Source organism: Peromyscus californicus, unplaced genomic scaffold, assembly GCF_007827085.1.
Source record: "Peromyscus californicus insignis strain IS unplaced genomic scaffold, ASM782708v3 Scaffold_19__1_contigs__length_69161282, whole genome shotgun sequence".
Taxonomy (NCBI): Eukaryota; Metazoa; Chordata; class Mammalia; order Rodentia; family Cricetidae; genus Peromyscus; species Peromyscus californicus.
The window spans coordinates 31,270,457-31,294,790 of NW_026294491.1; the positions used below are offsets into that span (position 1 = coordinate 31,270,457).

General features: G+C 46.4%; 1 protein-coding gene across 5 annotated transcripts in view; it reads right to left on the bottom strand.

Annotated features, from left to right (window-relative positions):
• The window catches only part of Gpr45 (G protein-coupled receptor 45), a 96,619-nt gene extending 96,167 nt beyond the window's left edge, over positions 1-452 (bottom strand). For all 5 annotated transcript variants that reach the window (XM_052744988.1, XM_052744989.1, XM_052744992.1 and 2 more), the window contains exon 1: positions 89-452. The gene's annotated coding sequence lies outside the window, so the exon portion shown is untranslated. The remainder of the gene's footprint in view (positions 1-88) is intronic.
• Between the last annotated feature and the right edge of the window lie 23,882 nt (positions 453-24,334).

The following is a 24,334-nucleotide window of genomic DNA, read 5'->3' on the forward strand; positions in this document are numbered from 1 at the left end:
CCCTCGATTCCCCCTCCTTCGGCAGCGCCCGCGCCAGGGCCCGCCCCACCGAGCCCCCCGCAGCCCGGTCCCGGCCCCCATCACTTACGCTGCGCTGGGCCCGGCGCTCCCCGCGGCCGGAGACAAAGGCTGAGCGGCCCCGGTGCCGCCGGCTGCTCCCCTAGCCGCGGCTGCCGGGTACCAGGAGGAGGATGGGGAGGATGCAGAGGAGGAGGGGCGGGGAGCAGGGGGAGGCAGTAAGGGAGCTCGGGGGAGGGGCCCGCGGCGTCCGCCACCCACCGCAGCCGCCCCAACCCCAGCCCTCCTTCCGGGGCCGCCACTCTCCGGGGGTGCAGACCTCCCCCAAGGGACCAGGGTACCGCCCCCCCGGGGGCGGGGTGGGAGGAAGAGGAAGGGAAGGAGGAAGGCGGTGAGTGCGCCTGTGTGCTCCTCCTCAATCGTGATCGTCTCCACCCACCCCCGCGTCCGCCAGCAACCCCAGGAACATGCTAGACTCCCCGCCTCAGCTGCCTGGCTCCCAGCTCCCCGTGCCCGCCTCCCTCGGTGCCGACACACCTCTGTCCCAGACCAGCCAGCCCGATCCACCTCCACGGGCGAACAGACCTGAAGGTTAAGTGCCTGAAAGCGCTGGCGAGGGAGAGCCATCTGAGAGGTGATAGCTGGGGTCGAGCCCTTTGTGACCCGCCCCTGGAGGCACCTGCTCTGCTCTAGCACTCTCCCTAGTACCTAGGGGACCGCCAAGGTTGGGGAGTTGGGCAAGTGAGATCTGTCGGGCTGGCGTTTCCCATAGGCATCTTTCTCGGAAAAGTAACTCCATGGCTTGACTCAGTCATTCGCGTCTTGGTGCAAAGATTTTGATTTTTTTTTTCGTATTTTAAAAACTTTTTATTTTATTTTATTTTTTAAATCAAAGCAGGAAAATAGTGCGACAAACCATCTTCAGCCTCAAGAGATGTCAGAATTGTCCCATCTTTCATCCACTCCACTCAAGAACATGATGGCTATGTCGGTTTCCATTCCTTGGTGGCATCTTACTAATGTTATTTTTGGAGCATCCTGGTCCCCAGGCCTGTGCTAAGGGCTTCACCTGTGCTGCTTGGCTTGGGAGGGAACCCAGAAATTTGTAGGGCTCTTGATATACCATGAGCTAAGCAACACTGACCTACCCAGGACCAAACTGCTGTGTCTGTGCCCCAGACTCTACCAAATGTGACTGATGCCTGTCCTTCCAGGGAAGAAAAAAAAAAAAAAAAGAACAAACAGAATGTCGACTTAAATTCCAAGGATTTCAGTTCTGTTCTTAGCTTTAGGAACCCAAGCACAGGTTATAAGCCACAGAGGTAGTTGGAGTCTTGAGGGTGGGGCCTGGCACCCGCCAAGAGAACCAGATTTGGTTGGAGTCCTGAAGTCCACACACAGCATGAGCTTAATGCCCAAGTACCCGACTTTGATCTATGTTTAAGTTTCATGTGTTTAAGAATTGGTTCCTGCCTGCTCCTCAATAGGACAGGCTCAGGCCACACTGAGGGTACCCAGCCTATCTGTATATCTTGTCCCTCCCGGTGGCAGAGCAGAGGGGTGCCCTTTGGTGAGTGATTCCCAGAGCAGTGCTATGCACTAGTTGGGTAGCTAGGTCAAAATGAAGACTATGGTCTCAAACTACCTACCTAGCTTTCATTCTTTCACTTCTTGTCAGTTGTGTGCCCTGGGGCAAATGACTTGGCAACTCTGTGTCTTATTTTCTCAATGGGAAAACCTGGGAGTGTGGATGGAGTCTGTCTGTTGTAGCTGCTGGGAGGCATTTATGTATGTAGAGCGCTTGGCCTGGAAAGGTTGAGAAGGCACTGTGAGCACTTAGCCTTCCATATGGGAAAAGCAAAATGATTGAAGCCCAGAGAGATTGCTGTTCCAAAGGATTTGCAGCCTTGTTTTCAGAGGAGGGGAGGGGCGCACCACCACCCCCCCAAACTTTGTTTCCAGAAGAAGCTGAATATATGGAAAGCAGAATGGCTCTTCTCTTCACAGAGGCCTGCAGAGATTCATGCAGGTACTTATAGGCAGGCCTCTGAAAAACCCTTCTGGACTCAGCTCTCCTTGTCTTGTGACTCCAGGGCACAGTCTTTCAAGGCTGGAAGGAAGTGTTCACTCTGTATCCACCTTCCCAGCCAAACTGGCCACAGTGACTAGAAAATGATGCCCTACTGCCCTGACTCTGTGTGAGCTGTCCCCAGCAGCCTGCCCACCCCACATTCATGGCGGCAGCTGTCAGGCATCCAGGCATCCGCACTCATGGATTGAGCTGGCGCCCATCTCCAGTCTTGGCTGTCCTTGTGACATTCTTCCCGTTGCCCGACCCCATGCTATGCAAACTACTCCTAGAACGGAGCAAACAAAAACCATTCTCCCAAGAGGGTTTGCCCCGCACTGTCACTCCCAGTCCTGTGCCAGCCCAGCAGCTGGCACAGGTGACTTGAACTTGCTCACATGCTCATCCTTGCCTGGGCCCAGAGAGGCAGAGGCCTGTGTGCCGTGGAGCCGGGGCATCCAGCACCGTGATAATGACATCCTGGTTTGGATTTTTCATGTCCTGGTTGCTCTCTCTTCTCATCTGTAATGAGAACCATAGCCACCGCCACCGACCCTGGTGGGGCGCAGGACTTCACTAACTTTTTCTGATGAGAGCTGTGCTGTGTCTCTCATTTTTGCGTCACTGTGGAAAAGCCCCCGAGAACCCAGTTTAGAGAAAGGAAGGTTTGGGAGGTTCTGCATGGTCCCTTGGGTTCTGTGACTTTGGAGCAACAGAGAAGTGAGGTAGAAGGTCGTGGTGGAGAACTCACAGCACAGCAGGGCCACTCACCTCATGGCGGCTGGAGAGCAGAGAGAAGATGGGACAGAGTCCCAGTGTCTCCTTCTAGGGGACACCCCCAGGGACCCAGCTTCCACCTGCTCCTCCATCCCAGGAACACAGCTTCCTGCTCTTCTGCCCCACACGTTAGAGATTCTGTCACCTGCCCAAAGTGCAGTCAGGTGAGGACCAAACCTTAGGCATGTGGGCTTCTGGGGGGGCATTTAAGAGCTGAACCGAGCACCCATCCCCTGCCTTCTGTCTTGACTGTTTCATTTCCCTCGAGTCTTCCTTCGTTTCTCTCTTGGCTCTGTCAACCCCATTGTCCTTTGCTGTGCCCTGACATCCTATTACACGGGGTTTTGAGAACCTTCCATTGGGCTTTGCCTGGACAAACTCAGGACAATGTCTGAGAGTAAAACCAGTTTCCGGTTTTGTAGGATGAGATCGATAAATGAAGCGTGGTGTCTGTCTTTTCTCTTCAGAGAAAAGCTGCCAGATTGTAAGTGTTCTTACAGAACACGGAATATCATGTGATTCTCGGAGATAACTTTGCCAAAGAGCCTTAGGAATGGGTTAAGACGAGACATAACGAGGGACATTATTAGCATCCATTTGCTCTTTGTGGACAATCTGACACTCAGAGGCAGTTCTGAGGGAGAACTCTATAAACCATTAAAATGACAAAGAACTTCAGTCTAGATAAAGAAAGAGAGTTCGGTTAGCTAAATGGAAGACCATACAAATGTAAGCGGACAGCTCGCAGTGATGAATGGGCTCCATAGCTATAAAGACCAACTTACAGAAGATTAATAGGTGCGGAGATGTATAATATCTGGGCTTCCAGCTGTTGAGGAGTGCTAAACTTATTGACATTGAAGATAAGCTCGGATAAAAGAAATTCCATCCAAATGGAGAGAAAATACTTTAAAATAAGCCTAATGCTAGCGACTAAATTAAGGCAGTAAATATATCTGTGGTTCCAGCTCATTTACTCTTATAGGGACTACAGATCATTATAATGAACAGTAGATTATTAACCACAAAGTGCCCTATGCATCATGAAGAATTTGGGCCACTTACTTTCCCACACCAAAGGAAATCCAGTTGTCCTAACAACAAGGAAGCTTACACGTACTGGTTGGAAACTAAGAACATTGAGAATGTCATAGGGAGTGTTTTTTATATCAAGAAGGTGATCTGGATGGGTTTGCCAACCAAGAGAAAATAATGGAAGAACTGATAGGTAACATTCTGAGGCTAATTGGTAAAGGGCCGGCGGTACATCTGGCTCACTTGGAGGGCTCGCCTTCAGTGTTCCCTCTAATGGAGACACCAGCCCCAGAACCAGGCCAAGAAACATGGAGAACTCAAGAAGATATACAGAGGTCAACATTCTCAGCTTTGCTGGCATCTCAGCCTAGGCACCAGATGGGGGAATGAAGATACCTCCAGATGATTGGCATGCCCAACCCTCAGGAACCCTCCAGTTTTTGAGTCTTTCCAAGTGAGATACCAAGTGTCATAGAGAGAACCGCCACGTGACCAGATTTCTGATTCCCCACTTCTGTAAGCACAGTGAAGTAAGGTTGCTTAGGGCCATGAAGTTTGGGTAGTCAAAGTGATAGAATACAAGAATACTAAACCATGTACAGACATATACCAAAGGAGAGAATGTACATCACAAAGTTCACAGTCCTGGCAAGGCCCCTCAGGAAACAAGCTGAATTAGAAGGTAGGGCTTCTGCTGAATTTCAAGGTGTACTGTGTCACCTACAGCTCCACAGCCCTGGGAAAGTGACGGCCCCCTGCCTACATCTATAAAAATAAGACAATCTGATCTCCTTCGTAGGGGAGTTAGAACATGGGCTGTCCACAGATGTTGGTCATTATTAACAGTATCACACACCGGGTGTGTGTAGCTTGAGTTTTCCTGCCTGGCCCACAGTCAGGACAAATCTCTCTCACCTGCCAGTCCCACAGCCGCTCAAACCCGACCAAGTAAACACAGAGACTTATATTGGTTACAAACTGTATGGCCGTGGCAGGCTTCTTGCTAACTGTTCTTACAGCTTAAATTAATCTATTTCTATAAGTCTGTACCTTGCCACATGGCTTGTGGCTTACCGGCATCTTCACATGCTGTTTGTCATTGTGGCGGCTGGCAGTGTCTCTCTGACTCAGCCTTCCACTTCCCAGCTTTATTCTCCTCCTTGTCCCGCCTACACTTCCTGCCTAGCCAATGGCCAATCAGTGTTTTAATTATTGACTAATCAGCAACACATTTGACATACAGAACATCCCACAGCAGGTGTGTCTAGCCCAAGGCAGAGCACAGCGGAAGGGCTCCTGATTCTCAGCCAGAGCATTTGATGATTTCCGTTTCAGCAAAAGGAGATTAATGTAATGGGCTAGCTACACAGGCCCTGCAGTTTTATAGTGAGTTGACCTTAAGTCAGAGTTTTACACTCCTGTTTGAACTGCCCCCTACAATAAGAAATACACACTGTGAGCCAGGCACACAGTATCTACCTATGGAAAGCCATGTTCAGATGTTGATGAAATAATACTGGCCTTCATGCACACCCTGCACACTGATACTTCCTAGTTTGTTGTAATGTTGTTGTTTTTCCCCCAAAAAACATTACTTGGATTTCACAGTCTGCTAATGAATCAAAATTTACAATTTGAAAGCCAAGCAGTAATTATTTTTCATATAGCTTCTGCAGTGGTTCATCTTATGTGTCAAACTGACGAGCCTAAGGGATGCCCAGACAGCTGGAAAAAGTGTGTGTGTGTGTGTGTGTGTGTGTGTGTGTGTGTGTGTGTGTGTGTGTGTGTGTTTCCAGAAGAGATGTGCTAGAATCAGTATATGGGGTAGAGAAATTCACCATCCTCAGTATCAGTTGACATCATCCAATCCATTTAGTCCCCATATTAAACAAATAGGAGGAGGGGGCCAATTTCAGGTTCTTGAGCTGGGACAACAATCTTCTGCTATCCTTTGGTCATCAGCCCTCTGGTTCTCAGGCCTCCAGGTTTGGATTAGAACTAAACCAGTGGCTCCCCGTTATCCATCTAGCAAATGACACACTGTGTGACCTCTTAGCCACCACAATCCCATGAGCACTCTAATATATTACCGTCATTTCCTCTATTTCTCTATTTTACTGCTTCAGATTCTCTTCTTTAGTCCTGACCAAGGCAGACTCTTTACAGTATACTTTTTGTTGTTTTTGTCTCGTTCAACTAATCTTCCCCACTTTCTGTACATCCTACCCCCTTAGGGACCCACCCAGTCCCCAGTCTACTGTCTTCCAAGAATGAGCACCAGCTCTGCATTCTGCAGAGCCAAGGGTCCGTCCTGTACAGTGGTGCAGGATCTCAGGTGGATGTCACTGTCTCTGCAGGCCCATGCACATGCCCAACACAGAGTAAGTGCCAGATGGGCTCTTTGGAGTTGCTCTTGGAACAGGAATACCATCCTGTATTATTCTGCTCATGCTATATGTGTGGGAAGTGGTCAGTTGCTCCCAGATGATGTATAATTAGATGTCATCACTGATGGTGATGTAATTTAAGTGTCAGGGGGGAAGAGATCTGGCGAGCATCCCTTTCCTTGGTGTCTCAAGCAAACCTGCCAGGCACTCACTTCTGTCATAATGCTCATCTTCTGGAAAGCTGCTTTCCTTTTTAACAACAGGACATTTAAAATCAAAATCCAGAAAATGCCTCTCAATTAAAATTTTACACTGCCCGTTGCTGCGCGCCAGCTTTGTTACCGCTTTTTGTTGCTGCCCATTATAAATAATGACCCTAGGACACATTTTGTAACCAGAGCCATTAACGAACAAGCCATTCTGCTCCCATGAAACAAGTCATGCATCTGCTAAGGTGATTTGGTAGACAGTATTTTTTCTATTCTCTCTCTGTCTCTCTCTCTCTCTCTCTCTCTCTCTCTCTCTCTCTCTCTCTCTCTCTCTCTCCTACAGACAATGGAAATTTCAGAGAAATATAAGTCGTAGCTGCTCCTTCCTTCAGGGGGCCTCTCCATTTGGCTCACAGTTTTGGGGGCCACATTTGAGGCTGCTGAATCAGTGAAATGAGAATTCATTAATAGGAGAATGTCTTGTCTTCATTCTGTGATTTCAGAGACAGGGAATAACCTTCTCTTCAAAGGTAACTTTGTGATGGAATAGAAAAAGACCAGGGCATAGCATTACACAGACAGGGTAGCAAATCCTAAATCTGCCATGTATTAGAGCTCTGCTGAGGCTGAGAAGTCTCGGAGGATGATGCAGGAGTCTAGTCAGAGCTGATGAAGCCTTTATGCTGCAACACAACATGGCGGTAGACATCACATGGTGTGACAGAGCTGCCTTCTAACAAAGCCGTTCTGCAATAACACACTGCCATGAAAGGAGCCAGGGCTTTGATGGCCCAAGCAACTCCCCAAAAGGCCCACCACAAAACCTTGAGGACATGAACTTGGGGATTAAATTCCCAACACGTGAAATTTGGGAGACACATTCAACCATAATAAAACATGAAAAGGCTAAGAGAGAGGGCTATTAACATTCCTGCTAAGAACAGCCAGGCAGGACTCCCAACCAAGGGACACAGCAGTGGGGTTGATGACCTCTAGCCTCCTGCTGATGCCCCCATTGGCTGATTCCATCAAGGAGGCAGAATGGAAGGGACCTGATAGACGGTATGTGAAGGGTGGGCATCCCAGCCACACAGGGTGGAGAAAGCTGGAGACAGGATCCCCAGGGTCCGTGAGGACTCTCCTGTACAGACTGCCTACTCCTGTACTTGGTTCAGTTTGAAAAGGTAACTTTACAAAGGGAAGTGAGAAGCCTCACTATGTGCTGAATTGTCTCTGGTGGTGTAGTCCAGCCAGGTGCCCATGTGGAACCTCTGATTTTAGCCCCAAATGGATCGTGGGGCATGGGTAGCAGGGAGGGCAAAGGAAGAGAACAACACAAACATACCTGCAGAGTCGCCTCCCCTGCGGCTACTCCTCAGGCCTGATGAGGGAAGAATAGGTGACTTCTGGGGCACCTCAGTGGGAGGAAGCTCTCTGTTAGATGGCAGAACACAAACTTTTGACCCAGATAGCTTTGAGTTCTTGATGGCCTTGATTTGGTCATAGTCTTCTATGGTTGAGGACTATTTACAAGCCTGTAGCTCAATGAATCCACCGGGATATCAACAGAACACTCCCCTCCCGTCTCTACCGCATGGCAGTAACCTAAAGCTTTCCCAGATTTCTGTACACTGATATTCCTTATCAGCCTGGTGATTCCATCTTGACATTTTAGGTTGGCAGTATGAGGGCCAAGGCCCAAGCTGACTGTCTAACATGTTCCCTGGTAACATACTATGCTGTGGAATCTAACACTTTCAAATCCACTGATTCCAAGATCCCAGGATGAGATGAAATTGTTCCAGTGTCCTTTTAGGTCTAATGGGCTCAAGAGACATTGCTAACACAACTTTTTGTTTCCTAGACCATGAATCTGGCTTCTGGGCAGACACCACCAAACCCTGGCCGTGGGTTTGAGGCAGATGCCTAATCAAGTCATCAACAGCTTTAAGGATGGTGCCTCCCATCTGCTACCATAACTGAGCCTCCAGAACACCATTCCAGCATCCTATTAATTAATGCTGCTTCTACGTAGGGGAGCTTGGGGTAGTAATAGCCCAGAGCATGAATTTCTGTGGTCACAAACTGTGTTTTCTGGTTAAGGTCAATATTGTTAGGCATACTGTAGGTGTCAATAAGGAACCCCCAAACCCCCAAATCTGTGAGTCGGCACAGCACCAAGGAGAGGAGAGGAAAATTCAAACACATATTTATCAGTTAATTTACTTGCTTCTGTGACAGAAAATATCTGATAAGAAGGAATGTAAGGAGGAAGGTTTATTTCTGCTCACAGTTTAAGGGTGTCGTCTATCACAGTCAGGAAAGTGTGGTGGCAGCAGCCCGTGATAATTGATCATATTATGTCCCCAGTCAAGATGGCGAATGCTGATGCTCAGCTCATTTGCCCCTTTTTGTCCAAGGCCATGGAATAGTGCAGTCCACATTTAGGATGGGTCTCGTCTCCCTCCTCAGTTAAATATTACTGGAAACACATACAAGGATACATCTAGAAGTATGAGTCCACGGTGTTTCTAAATTCCAGTTGTGTTGACAATGAAGATCAACTACCACATCCCAGGAATTTCTCCTTTGGAAGACAGCTTGCAGCCATCTCCATAGTGAGAGGCTGATGTGATGAAGCTTTCAAAAGCTAGCAAGTTACCCACCATCCCTTACCTTCATCTAGAACAATGGCTCTCTACCTTCCGGATACTATGACCCTTTAATACAGTTCCTCATGTCGTGGTGACCGCCAGCCATAAAAGTATTTTGTTACTACTTCATAACTATAATTTTGCTACTGCTATGAATAGTAATGTAAATATTTGATATGCAGAATATCTTGTTCATGACCCCACACACACACCAAGGGGTTGTGACCCACAGAATGAGAACCACTGAAAAGGAGCCATTTCAGGAGCTCAACTGATTGTTGTTAAAGCACCCAGCCCCAAGTTTGAGAGAGGAAAGCCCTTTTGTTCCTTTTCCTCTCCCAGGACCAGTTTGTCACACAGAGAGGGAAGGAAAGGGTTGCTGGACAGCTCCAGGATGTACTATCTTCATTTCTGCTTATTAGGAGAGCCACAATTCCAGTGGCTCTCTCTAGTTAGGACCCTTGATTCCTTCTCACTCTGTGAACATTCCTGGAACTTCACCCCCACTCCTCCCTCTGATAAACTCTTTATCAGCAAGGAATATAGTTGGAAGGTCTATCCCGAAGTTAATGTGTTAGAAGTCTAATTCCTAATACAACAGTTTTGAGAGGTCAGATCTTTAAGAGGTAAGTAGGTCATGAGGACCAACTCTACACACATCAATGAACTCATGTCCTATCAGGGGAGTAGGTATGCCCAGTCCTCATTTGATCTCTGTTGCCATGTGGTGCCTTCTACCATGGGATGATGTAACATGAAAGCCTTTCCAAGTGTGTTGACTATCTTAGGCTTCTCAGCCTCCTGTATGTGTAATAATACATTAACTGAAGCATAATAAACTTTTATTATTTATAACTTCCTGGAATATAGTATTCTGTTACTTCAAAACAGGAGATAGTGGGTTGGTTGGCTTAGACGTCCCTGCTTATAATTCGAAGTGGGTCCGGATCTCTTCATCTAGATCTATGGACCCTCTGATGTATGAACAAATGTTCAATCACAAGCACCAGAAAACAAAAAAGAAATGCCTTCTCTATATCCTGCTGAAGTGGTGCATGCCTGTAATCTCAGCACTGGGGAAGCTGAGGCAGGTAGATTGGCATTTTGAGGCCAGCCTGCAGTACACAAGAAGACACCTTCTTAAAAGGAAGGAGAAAATATTGAAGAGTAGGTAACATGAATAAAGTTTCTAGGGTTTCTGTGGATAAGGATCTCCTTTCTAAAGCAAAGACAAATTTTTCCATCTTGACTTCTAGCAATGAAGAAAGAACCATGATGCACGATGGGTTTTTCCAGTGTTTAGGAGCAGCTGGCTTTACATCATGTTCCTAATTGCTTCCACCTGGATACCGAGTGTCACCCATGTCTCCCACGTTTGAGTGAGGCTCACAAGAAGACTTTGCAGGGGCTCTTGGCTTTAGGGCATCCACACATGCCATTTGCACCCAGCAGTATTGAGAGTATCCATGGCAGGAAAAGGTGATGTATGGAGTTCGTAACAAGCTCCAATGGAGAGTTGCATCACAGGACCCTGAGGATTTATAGCAACAATGCTGCCTGCTATAGTCTTATGTGTTCCCCAAAAGTTGCTGTGTTAGAAATGTAACCTTCAAATTCATATGTTGCTGGTATTTGGGATGGATGGTGGTTTAAATGAGAGATGTCCTCCCAGGCTCTGATATTTGAACACCTTGTCTCTGGTTGGTGGCGGTGTTTGAGGAGGTTTAGGTGCTGGAGCCTTGTAGTCAGGCCTTTCTTTGGGTCTCCAGCTCACAGAAAAAGACAGAGACATATTAATTATGAAAGCTCAACCTTAGCTTAGGCATGTTTCTAACTAGCTCTTATAAGTTAAATTAACCCATTTCTATTCATTTACTTTCTGTCTCGTGGCTTTATTACCTCATCTTCATACAGCCCATCCTGCCTGCACTGTGTCTCCTGGCATCTCCCCTTCTTCTTCTTCCCAGCATCCTCTCTGCCAGGGAATCCTACCTAGCTGTTGGCCATTCATCTTTTTATTAAGCCAACCCAAGTGCCGCATCTTCACAGTGTATGAAAAGATTATTCCGCAACTGAGCCTTGCTGAAGGGGGCTTTGAGAGTTTGTCGACTCACTCCACTTCCGGTTTGTGCTCTCTGCTTTCTGCTTTCCGTTGAAGATGCGATCCCTCAGCTTCCTGTTTTGTTTGCTGCCACACCTCCCCAGCATGATAGACTCATCCTTCTGTAACCACGAGCCAAAATATGCTCTTTCTTCCATAGGTTGCTTTTGGTCATGGTGTTTTATCACAGCAACAGAAAACTAACTAATATAAGAAGTAACTGATGAGGTGATGACGATGAGGCCCCTGGATGGGATTAAGGACTTTATTTTATTTATTTATTTATTTTGGTTTTTTGAGACAGGGTTTCTCTGTGTAGCTTTGCAGCTTTCCTGGAACTCACTTGGTAGCTCAGGCTGTCCTCGAACTCACAGAGACCCGCCTGGCTCTGTCTCCCGAGTGCTGGGGTTAAAGGCGTGCGCCACCAGTGCCCGGCTGATTAAGGACTTTATAAGAGGAGGGAGAGATGTGAAGTAGCACACTTGCTCTATCAATTCCTATAGTTTTCCCCAAAGTCATAGTAACTCACTGGCCCTCTGTCATAAATGTCTGAAGATATCTGAGCTACCTGGACAGGCATTTACCCCTTCAATCCATATGTCACTCACTGCTATTATGACCCAGCAAGAAGCCCCCTTTCAGTTGCTAGGACTCTGATTCTTAACTTTTCAAAATAAATTTCACTTATTAAAAATTATGCAGGTTTTTTCATTCTCAGTTAACAGCAACTCAAAGTGAACTAAGCCACTGTGTTCAGTGAAGAATTACACAGTTTTGTTTTGTTTTTTTTTAAATCACTTCTCCTGGGCTGTTCGGTCCTGAAAGAGTTGTATCCTTTGAACCCAACAGATAAGCAAATGACCAAGCAGGTCATTGCCTATCATCACCCAGTTTTGCAGACATACCAAGCCATAAAATTGAGTGGACTCAAGAGCAACTATGTGTAAGGTCTTAGGTGAAATTGGTACATCTAGGACTAGAGGGCCACCAAGCTGTGTGAGCAGGTATTCATGCCCTTTGTAGCATCTACGTCTACGGGGCTGGCTCCCCTAATCTTGACTCATGTTCATGGCTCTGTGTGTGTGGGGGGGGGTCGATAAGGGGGGAGAGAGGAGGAAGAGAAGACAGAAAAGAAAGTCTGGAGATGAATTTCCAAATGAATTGGTTTGGTATGTGAATGAAGAAAGCTTCAAATGGACAGTAAGTACACTCCTTTAAACCATGGCCTGACTGACAGAGATCAGGGAGGTACTGTCTCTGGGCCCCACCCCATATTAAGGAGCTATTGGCAGTTGATAGCTGCTGAGGAAGGGAGACTCAATCGTTGAGACTGTGGCCACTGGCAGGTTTCCCTGGTCCAGCGGATGGCCCCGGAGCCACGCACACGTGGGCAGCACTAATTGAACCTAGTGCGTTACTGAAAATAAGAAAGAGGAGAAATGAAGCTATGGGAGGGATATGTTGAGGGGATTCAGAGGATATTGGAGGGAGAATGAGATAGATATAATAACATTTCACACACTATATATAGTGTGTGAAATATATCCATATATATGGATATAATATCATATATATTTCAAAGAATACGATAATAAAGGAAGGAATAAGCCATGACTTGAAAGGCAGTGACAAAAGAAAACTGTCCCAAAGGCCAGAGTTTTGGTGAGTATCCTGGCTCCCTGACTAGGGAAATGGTATGAGACGGAGCAGTGGTGAATAGCTCACTGACTAGTCAGGAGCCCAGAAGAAACAAACTCGGAAGATGAAGAACATTAGGTTCTAGGGAGCAACTGGTCACTCATGTGGTAGATGGAAATGACTGTGAAGGGTGAGGACCGCAGCATGTGATATCGAGTGCACTCAGCTGTCCCCATCAGTTTCTGTGCTGCTACAGGACACTTAGTAGCATTCCTGGCCTCTGACAAGAAACGTCTCCCGATTTTAGTAAATGTCCCTAGAAGAAGGCGGCTTATAGGACTTTCCTAATTGAGACTCATCACACTAACCAACCAAACTGACAAGATGACTCAAGCGTCTCAAGTGCGATCAGTCACTTACTATCCCATCGACGGCAGGGTGACCACATGTAATGGCCACCTATGACGGCTGATTTTTTTTTCTTTAAGTATCTTTTACTTATTCTTTGACAATTTCGTGTGTGTATTATCATGCAACTTGGTTCTATCCACCTCAACTCCCTGCCTCTCCCCTCCACCCAACCCATTGATTGCCCTCCCACCGCCATGTCCTCTCCTATTTTTCTCCCAGTCCCACTGAGTCGGATCAGCGCTGCTCCCTAAAAGGCTGACTGATCTTTTCTGGCTTGCCCTTGTGCAGGTAACCATAGCAGCAGTGAGTTCACGGCTGTAACTGCTCTGTCGTGTCCAGAACACAGCAGTTCAGAACACTGCTCCCTACTCTTCCATTCCATTCCTTCCTACTCTGGCATTCTCTGAGACTTATGGGGATTTGTAAATATGAGCACTCCACAGTCAGTCACTTATTCTCAGCACGTGGACTAGTTATCAGTTGCTGCATTAACCACTGCCCCTTGTAGAACACAGGCTTCTCTGGCCAAAGTTGGGAGCAGGATATGTAGAAAGCAGCTTGATCACAAGTCCACTTGGTCAACTGAAAGTTAATCTTAGTTGGAGACTGGATTGAGATATGCCAGGAAATTAAGGAAGCCCACATCAGGGTGTGTCTGTGAAGGTGTTTCCAGAGACCATGAGGGCTCTGACTTAATGAATGGTTTAAGTCATTGGTGGATTCAACCTTGAATAGATTCAATTCCCCATACAGCCCAATCATAACGATCCCGTTTTGAGCAGAGTGTTGGTAAGCAATCGAGCTATGGAAGGTGGAGCCTGGTTAGAGGCGGGTCAGTGTGGCTGTGCTCTTTGGGGGAATGGAAATGCTCCACCGTTTTTCCCACCACAGTGAACAGAAGCCTGTGAAGCCATGAGCAGCATGAGACACTCCTTTAAGTTGTTTGCATCGAGGTGACGAGAAAGTACCTGCCATGTCATGGTTAACCAAGCATCAAGGCGGAGGCTGCCCCTAGGTATAGCAGCTCAGACTCCCACTTATCAATGCTGATCTCACTGCTGTCTCCGCCAAATACCCACCAACTCATTTGTTCTCATCTGACAGAAGTGTAGACCAACAATACACATTCAATACGGCCTCAGTCATCAGAGTCCAATTGGTCACTTGATGGCAAAATGACTCGGTTCATTTTAATAAGAAAGGCAGGTTTTAGGTAAGAGTTTCCCTTTTCTGCTCATGTGACACCCAGACTGCCTTCCAAGGCCTGGCATAATGTTTGTTTCCCTGGTGAGTCAGTATTAATCTTGTCTTTTCATCCTCATGTGTTGTCATCTGGGGCCTTGCTGTCTCTGGGGAAATTGCACAATTCCTAGTGACGGGAATTACTCACTTGTAAATGTAAACTCTTAATGTAAACTCACCCACCTGGGGTTTATATCTACAACCTTCTCCGTGGGTTCTCACACTATGGGTTACTATCCCCCAGCCCTAATCATCACAAGGTCAGACACCAGACAACCAGTAACAATCCCTACACCCCACAGCCCATGGAAATCACCCTAGTCAGCCAATCCCAAGCCTGCTTCCTAGGCCCTATCCATTCCTTCCTGTGGGAAAAGCCTATAATAAGGCTTGTCCTTAGGTCTTCTACTCTCCCTTATCCTAGACAGATCCTGGTACTTTTGTACCCATTTCGAGAAACCCCCAGAGACTACCAAGGAGCCAGTTTCCGATGCAAGCACATAAGGGTCCTTTTATTGTCAGGTTCAACCTGGGCCACCGCACGGCCGATGGAAGGAAATGTGGTGGCGGCCACGAGCCCAGGTGTAGAGAGTTTTTATAGGGAAACCACAAACAGAGAATTACATGCTTGGGATTGGGTAGAAGGGATATGGGGCAACGTGATTTTTTTCAAACTATTGGTCTAGACTTTGGGCAGGAAACCACAACCCACTGAACAGGATTATCTGGGCTGCTCAGCAGGATTATCTAGATATCTTCAAGGGCCATAAACCACAGACAGAATGTCTGCAGGAGGATACTGCCCTGTATCTGTTCAAGCTGTCATGGCACATTCCTGAGGTCCTTCCTGGAACCCCTAAGATGGGGTCTGTGTTGCCTTCACAGCACTTCCCCATGCCATCACTGTGGTATGCCCTCCTCTGGGAAACACTGATGAGCTATCTTTTCTGCAGCCTTTCTCTTGTTGCAGAACTGTAAAGAGGGGCTCAAAGGCTCTAAAGAGGGAAATGATATGGATAAAGAAATGCTAATTGCAATTTCCAATTGACATAAAGAGTAAAACTTCACCATTCTTCTGTAAAACATTAATATGTAGTAATTAATCAGGTAAACTAGATATTTACAATTTTGCACATGTACAGCATACACACTGGCCACTCCCATCTCCCTCCCCCTTACCATTTCACCCACCCTCTCCTGTCTCTACAAATCTCTTTTTCACATTCCTATCTCCTCCTTTTGCTTTGTGAGCCACTGGGATTAACCAAGGCCATTGTGTGACATGGGTTTGAAGCTATCTATTGGAGCCTGGAGGGCTCAGCAGGGGCGAACAATTAAATACAGTGTCTCCCCTTCTCCATGGGACATATTTTGGCCCACGTACACTATGGGTAACGATCAATAAGAGCAATTAGCATTTCTTTATCCATATCATTTCCCTCTTTAGAGCCTTTGAGCCCCTCTTTACAGTTCTGCAACAAATAGATTACAGGTTGCTGTGAACCAGTCAGCCACCATACTGCAGAACTTGAGAACTCATTAAAAGAGGCTGCAGATGGCATCAGACGCAATGGCCTGTTTTACAGCAGAAGAGGCTGGGAGTGATTCTGTGACCACGGGATTCACTGGTTCTACAAGTCAGTTGTAGAGAAGTAGGGTCTGTTAATGTCCTGGAGGAATTACAGCAGCCAAAGCAAGAAAAAGAGAGTTCAGTGAGAGACAGAGGCGTGCACTCCCCTGCTAAGGCAGCACCTTGCTGGGGGCAGGGCATGGACAGCACAAGCTACTCATTATCTCTGTCAAGGCCACTACAGTCTCAGAACTATCTGACCTGAGGTCACAAGTGTGGAGGAGCAGCCCCCATCCGGTGACACATTGAGGTGGAACAGGAAGACAGAGGCACCCCACTCCTCAGCTCCCTGCTGGGTGGGATGCAGCTCTGTGGGGTTTAGTGCTGATTCCATCTGTCTCGTTCTCAGCATGACCCTTCCTCCTTCCATTCTCTTCACAGGTGCTGACCTCTGAATCCATCAGCCTGGGGTGCTTTATCAAAACTACCAACTGGCTGGCTGAGACAACAGAAATTTGTTTTCTTGTAATCTAGCCGCTGTAAGTCGAAGACCAGCATGCCAACAGAGCTGTTCTCGGAGGCCATCTTCTCAGTGTTGTCCTCGTCCCTCTCGGGTGAGTCCTAAGGGTCTCTACAGAAGGATGCCAGTCTTAGGTGATTGGAACCCAAGTAACTCCTGTTCTGAGGACCTGAGGGGAAGGGTTCCAACGTGTGAATATTGAGCACACACAGCTCAACCTATTAACCGTCTAAAGAGCGTCTTCATCTCCAAGTTCTATCTTAGCATCTGCTTTGGGAAAACTGGGCCCGAGACAGAGAGCATCACAATGAGCCCCGAGTCCCGATGTCAGTGGGCTAAGCCTGATCTCAGCTTACATTTCTCCTGTTTTCATCTTCTCCATCCCAGCCCCTCTTTGATAGATTCACAACATGCCCCCACGGTTGGGAAGGATTGCGCAAGCCCAGTGGATCTAGACACTTCCGCCTAGCCAGTTCCAGGTCAAAATAGCCATTTCCGGGTCAAAACATCTCACGTGACCAGGACCGCGTGACTTTGCATGGCTGCGTAAAGCACGCAACACAACAACCACGTGATCTACGCGCATGCGTGGAGTAGCCACATAAATCTGTGTATGCATGCTCGGCGCCATATTCCCGGCTTCCTTCTTCTTTATGCACGTGTCTCTTTAACAGGCCTGAGCACACCTGTCTTTCTCTCTTATCTTAATAAAACTCTTGTTAGTGGATTCTGTCATGTTTCGTAACATTTCCTCGCAGGGTAAGAGTGCCGCCAAGTAACTAACACTCTTCCTGCACCTTTATGAGTATACACACTGTCTCCCTGGAGAGCAAACAGCCAAGAATGAAGCTGGAGCATAGTAAATTAATATTAACATTAATATTAATATCTAAATAGCTCCTGGGTGGTCCCGCCTTCATTCCTGCCACCACCACCTTGGCTCATCTGCCATCACCATCCAGGCTCCTTTGCCTGGATGTGTGTGTAGCCTCCTCAGTGGCCTCCCTGTCTCCAGACATGTCCATGTTTAATCTATTTCCTGTCTGCAACCCTACTGATCCTCCGGAAGAGTGAGTTCTGTGCCAGGATGCTTTCCTGCTATTACACTGCTGTGTTCCCATCCCTGTAGATGATGTAGTTGAAAGGGAAAAATTAGTAGCCATCTTGAGAGACATTCCTTCCTCTTCCCCCTCTTCCTCTAAAGGTATTTGCTGACCAGCAGTTTTTCAAGTGATCAGAAGTTGAACTTATGGGAAGATAAGGCTGGGACAATAAATCTATGTATCCTGGACTTGGCAAACAAGATATGGGGAGTAATGGGCTCAACCGACCAGAAGTTGAACCCAGGGTAGAGTAGGACTGGAACAATAAATCTGAATGTATCTATCCTGGGTTCAGCAAAAGCAGGACACAGGGAGTAAAAATTTATGTCTCTATAGATCCCTTGAATCCTGTTAGCCATTAGCAACCTTATGCTTATAGTTCAACCAGTAACTTCAAAGAACTACCTCACCCCCAGCCCATCCCGAGATATGTAACATTCTGCATGTAAACCTTTCCTATATAAACCCCTTAAAGTGAGTGCTGGGGACCTTCCCTCTTTTCACCTACTGTAAAGTGGTGTCAGGGAGGTCTCTGCCTAGGCTGGAATAAATGAAACCTTTTGTTCTTACGTCGAAAGTTGGCTCCTTGGCGGTCTTGGGGTTGGGGGCTCACACGTGGGCATGACAGTAGTCTCCCCTTGAACTGAGTTGGTAGCAGACAGAGCTGGAGAGAGGGCTGTAAACGCCTAGAGGTAGAAGGCTTTGCTTAGCTTTACATGACAATGAGAGATTGTAAGTCCCTTCAAGGAATGTGGTTTTTTGTTTGTTTATTTGTTTCAAGTCAAAGCGAGTGAATAAGAAAAGGTGCAGGGTTTAATTTCCACCGGGTCTCATTGGCAAACCAGCCAGAGACAGGTGGAGTCCCCAGCTCAGTCTGCCGGTAAGACACAGGAGCAGCAGGATTTCCCACCCAAAGGGCAAAGAAGGCCAGGAGGAACTTCAGGAAGGAGGGCAATGCAAGAGCCAGATGCCAGAAGGATGGGTGGCTTCAGGTTAAGGGCTGACCCTCCCCCACACCCACCCCCTCCTGAAACTTATAGATGGTGTTGGAGGAAAGGACAGGATGGGGTGGAGTCTCCATCCTTCATGCATAGCTTCATGGGCTCTCCTCTCCTTCCTTCCCTCCCTCCTCCATTTCCTTCACCTTCTTTTTCTCCTCCCTGCCTCCATCCCTCCCTGCCTCTCCCAATCTCTCTCTCTCTCTCTGGCTCTCTAACCCATTTCCTCTTCCTCTTCCTTCTTGGCCTCTATCCACCTTTTCTTTGTCTCTCTCCCTCCCTTTCCTAATCTCATTTCCCTTTTCTTTTTTCCTCCTTTCCCTCCATACTTCAGTTAACAATGTGTGAACCCTGACCTTTCTTCAGCACAGATCTGATCATGCACATTTCTTAGCAATATCCTTCAGTTTTTTCCTTGTGTGTGTGTTTTTGTTTTGTTTTGTTTTTGTTTGTTTGTTTGTTTTTGAGACAGGGTTTCTCTGTGTAGCTTTGGAGTCTGTCCTGGAACTCACTTTGTAGACCCAGGCTGGCCTCAAACTCACAGAGATCCACTTGCCTCTGCCTCCCGAGTGCTGGGATTAAAGGTGAGTGCCACCACTGCCTGGCTTCCTTGTGGTTTTAAAAAACAAAATACCCACAAACCCTTGCTACAAAGAAAGAGGGTAAATGAATGGCGGCTTTGCCGTTTCCATGGTGGACTCTGGGACTCAGATGAATGAAACTGGGCAGGACTGTTGTGCTATCTACCATGAAGGTACTGTTTTGTTCTTTCTGTAACTTACACGGTCCCAGGACAGGGTGCAAGATGCCAGTCCAAGAGAGACAGACTGGAGATTTGGACTTTGGGCAGCCTGCAGTCTTAGTTGAACCACTTCCTTGTTCCCATATAGGTTTTTCCAAGTTTGCCTATGAGGGTGAACAGATGAGTTATAAATACAATAAAGGTGTGGACAGACTCTAGCAAGCCTCTCCAGAATGCTGGCTGGACTCCTGGTGGATAATCAGTTTCTCTGGAGAGTGAAGAACACCCTAAGGCTCATCCTGGGATCATTCTGGAAGAAAAGATAATAACAAGCAAGAGGTTGTGGAGGATCAAAGCTGAACAGTGTCTTCTGGACGTGACAGGATCACTGCATTCATGAACTCATAGACGCTGAGGTTGCCTGCACAGCATCAAACCAGTCAACATGTCATCATAGAAGGGACTTAAAGACCCTCACCCCAGGCCGAGAAACTATTGACTCTCGTTGGCCTCTTTGTGAAGAAGAGTCAGCTTTCTTGAAGGGGCTCCAATGCATGGCCCCATAGCCATGAATGGGGCAGCACAAGTTGTACACTATGGGTTATTAATAAACAAATAGCAAGTTGGGAAGGGAAGGTGGGGGCAGATCTGGGAGGAGTTAAAGAGAGGGGTGGGGGTGATTATGATCAAAATACATTGTATGCATGCATACAATTCTGAAAGAATTAATAAATACATATAATGTATGATATTATATATATATATATATATATATATATATATATATATATTAAAAAGGGTACTAACAACTAATCTTTGAGAGAGTGGGTAAGGCCTTTGCTAACAGCTGACCCTCACCACTGGCTGAGACAGAGGATGAGAAAAGGCAGCCTTTGGCTGGGGAGCAGTAACCTCTGCGTCAGTCATATACTCCTTCCTTTCCAGTCCTGGCAGCAAATATCATTGCAGCCAAGACGACAAGATGGACGCATCACCCAGGATGCCCTGTTGCTTTGGGAAAGAGGTTAAGAAGGTTGATAGGGGCAGTTAGTGGGTCTCTTCAGTGCATCCTCTGCTGATGAGTCCTGTTCTGGTTTCTGGGGGGGTAGATATTGCTACGGAGTACTGCTCAAGACCCAAGGTAGCAGCAGCTCAGGCCTTTTCCAGGTAGGCACTTAGCCTGTGGCTCTGCCAATTTGCCTGGATTGAATGGCTTGAATATTAAACCTTTGCATAATCAAATGTAAATACAGCCCCACATCTGAAAGTCAAATAGAAAAGGATTCCGGATTTGTATCATTTTACATTATCCAGGCTTCTGCTTTCATCCACAAGAATGAATAAATAAGAGTTGTTTGAGACCAAAACAATTTTCTGGGCATGGCGGAATGTGTTAAAATGAAGAAAAGGAAGAAAACTCCCCTAGAAGATGAAAAGGTTTTCACCCGAGATTGAGCTAGGAGAGACAGAGTCTGCCTGTTCTTTTCCATTTGTTTACCCAGCCTTTTACTGTCAAGGTGATGATAGGGGAAAGCAGGTACCATGGGAAGGAACGAAGAAAGAAAGTAAAGGTAAAGAAATTGTGCCCAGCAATTAGCCCCAAGTCAAGCCGGCTGCAGCCCCGCACCGCCCTCTGCATGCATGAGGTGCCAATCAGGTCCTCTCCAGGTCCTCAAATTCCTTTTAGTAACTTAGTATTTTGAGAAGCAGCTAGAGCAAGCCAGCCCATTTGCTAATTCACACGAAGGAGATTCGGCATTGCGCTCTCTCTTTTCCACTTTGAGGAAAGAGTAGACATTTCATAGACTAAGGACTTTTCAGAGCCTTCTAGAATGAGGAGAAGGGATTCATCATAGGAGCAGACCTCTTCTTGATAAGTCAGTATTTTTTGTCGTGGATTCTCTAAGAAGTCCTAAAAATCTGTTTGTTGGAAATAGCTTTCTTGAGAACATTTGTGCAAAAATGACTTCTAGCTTTATTTACTCGTCTGTCGGCCCCTGTCAATTGCAACAGGTGCTTGGGTTGGAGAAACAGAAGCAGTGAGTTGAAATGGCATTTTAAAATGGGCTATTTGGGGCTTTCTAGTTCTCTGAACATCAAGGCTGCTCTTTTGACTATGAAATACATCTACACGCAGACACACATAGCTTAACAAGTGGCCTGGAAGTCAATTGCCAGTGAGACCATTATTCCCCCAACTCCTGTTCCCGCTCAGTGCTCAGTCCCTCACCCACACCCCTGACTTCCCTGGCTTTCATTTTCTTGCATCTTTTGTACCTGTTGACTTCCTAGATATGGACCCTAAATAAAGACAAGTTCCTTTGTCCTCTGTCCCTCTGCCTCTGTCTCTCTCATTATGGTCCAATAGATTTTTTTGTTTCATTATTTTATAGAAACCAATTTTTTTAAAAGTCCACCTTATCCTAGTAATATTAGAGGAAGCCTAACTGGCTGGTATTCCATTGCTAGGAGTACTAACGCACGTTAAACAGCTTACAAAGATGGAAGGTTCACTTTGGTCCACGGCTTCAAAGCTTTTAGTTCTAAGGTCAGTGGTCACACTGCTCCTAGGCAATGATGAAAGTGACACATCATAGTGTCAGCATGTGGTGGAGTGAATCTCCTCATTTGGTAGCTAGGAAATGAAAGAGAAATAAGAGAACAGACTCCAGGGCCCCACCATTCCCTTTGAGGGTACACCCACAATAATCTAAAAGTCTCCCAATAGCCTATCTCTGAAAGGTCCCACTGGCTGCCAACAGTACCACAACTTTCCATCACATCTTTAACTCGGGGGTCTTTGGGAAATGCTGAAGAACCGAGCCACAGCGCTCGTTAAATGGCCTTTGCGTCTTTTTGACTGGCCCCTCTCATCTTTTTCAAAAGTCAACTTTAGGTTAGTATTACTCTTAGGAAACGAAGCGTGCTCATCCTGACTGCAGAGATCAGTCAGTGCTGACAAAATATGTACCTGTAATGACCACTGTCACCCCTGAGATGTAGAGTTTCTGTCACCCCTTCCCACTTTTTTAAAGATTCAGTTTTTAATTCTTACACGAGATGTGTCTGTGTGAATATGGACCATCTGTGTCCACTGCCTGCAGAGGTCACAGAAGACTGTGGAACCAAACTTGGGGTCTCTGCATGAGTAGCAAGGGCTTTTAACCACCAGGCCGTCTCTCTAGCCTCTATCCTTTCAACTGTTTTTGTGCCTTTTTTGGTGAATTACCAAATATCTTAGCTACTTTTTTGCTACTGTAACAAAGCACGGCCTGACCAAGGCAACTTACAGAAGGAAGGGTTTACTGGGGCTTACTTTCCAGAGAGCGAGTCCATGACCATCTTGGTAGGGAGCATGGCATCAGACAGACAAGCATGGTGCTGGAGTGGCAGATGAGAGCTGCCATCCTGATTGGCAAACAGCAGACAGACAGAGCTGATTGGGAATGGCAAAAGATTTTGAAACCTTAAATCCCACTCCCAATGGCACACCTCCTCCAACAAGACAATACCTCTTGATCCTTCCCAAACAGTTTCACCAACTGGAGACCGAGTATTCAAATATATGAGCCAATAGGGGCCATTCTCATTCAAATTACCAGCCTGCCTCCCACGACTGGTTGGTGTTGTTTTATGTCCGTTAATTTTTCATTTTTTCTATTTTTTCGGCTTCCTGCATTGAGGAGTGTACTATGGTTGAACCCTCACTATTTCTAAGTAGCACTATGCTGGAGGCTTTGCAAGCTCATGTATCTATTCATCTATCAGTGGTCATTTTGAGTTGCTTCCTGTGTGACCTGGGAATTAAGCTTCTACAAATTGCATGCAAACAAGTCTTTGTGTAGACATGGTTTTCACTTCTTTGGGATAAAATCCACTAAACAGCATCTAAGCTTTGCTGCCAGGACTGGAGAAGGCGGTTGCCCTAGGAAATAGTTCTGCAGCACCTCACACACATTCCATGCAGCCTAGTAGCTGCAATTGTGGAATCCCAAGAGGAATGGAGACTGATGCTTGTGAAAAAAAGAAAAAAAGACTTTTACTTGATCTCGAACTGGTTCATAGAGTGAGTTCCAGGACAGCCAGGGCTACACAGAGAATCCCTGTCTCAAAAAACAAAGCAAACAAAACAAAAACAAAAAAAGAAAAGAAATTGTCATAGATCAACTAAGGAATGTTGAGAATGGGAGGCATAGTCGTCCTCAGGGAAGAGAACACCAACTGGTTATCCAGTTCCAAATGGTCAGCCCTGGAAACATATATATATATATACATACATATATATATATATATGTATATATATATATATACAAATAACATTATAGAGATTGAGCAGGCTATATTTAGGAATATATATATATATGTGTGTGTATGTGTATGTACACATGTATACACACATACACACACATACACACACACACACACACACACACATACGCATATAACAATTATGAAAAAAAGAGGCCATGAATTTGAAAGAAGGCAAGGAAGGATATCTGGGAGTGCTTAGAGGGAGGGAGAAATGATGAAATTATATTATAATCTCTGTGAAAGTTGGAATGTAATTGGCCTCCATAAGTTCATAGGGAATGGCACTATTAGCTGTGGCTTTATTGGAGTAGGTATGGCCTTGTTGGAGGAAGTGTGTCACTGCGGAGGTGGACTTTGAGGTCTCATATATGCTCAAGCCACACCCAGTGCCTCAGACCACTTCCCGCTGATGCAGATGTAGGACTCCCAGCTCCAGGACCATGTCTGCCAGCACACCACTATGTCCCTCCACGATGACAATGGACTGACCTTCTGAAACTGAAGGCTACTCAATTAAATGTTTTCCTTTATAAGATGGTCATATTCCCTA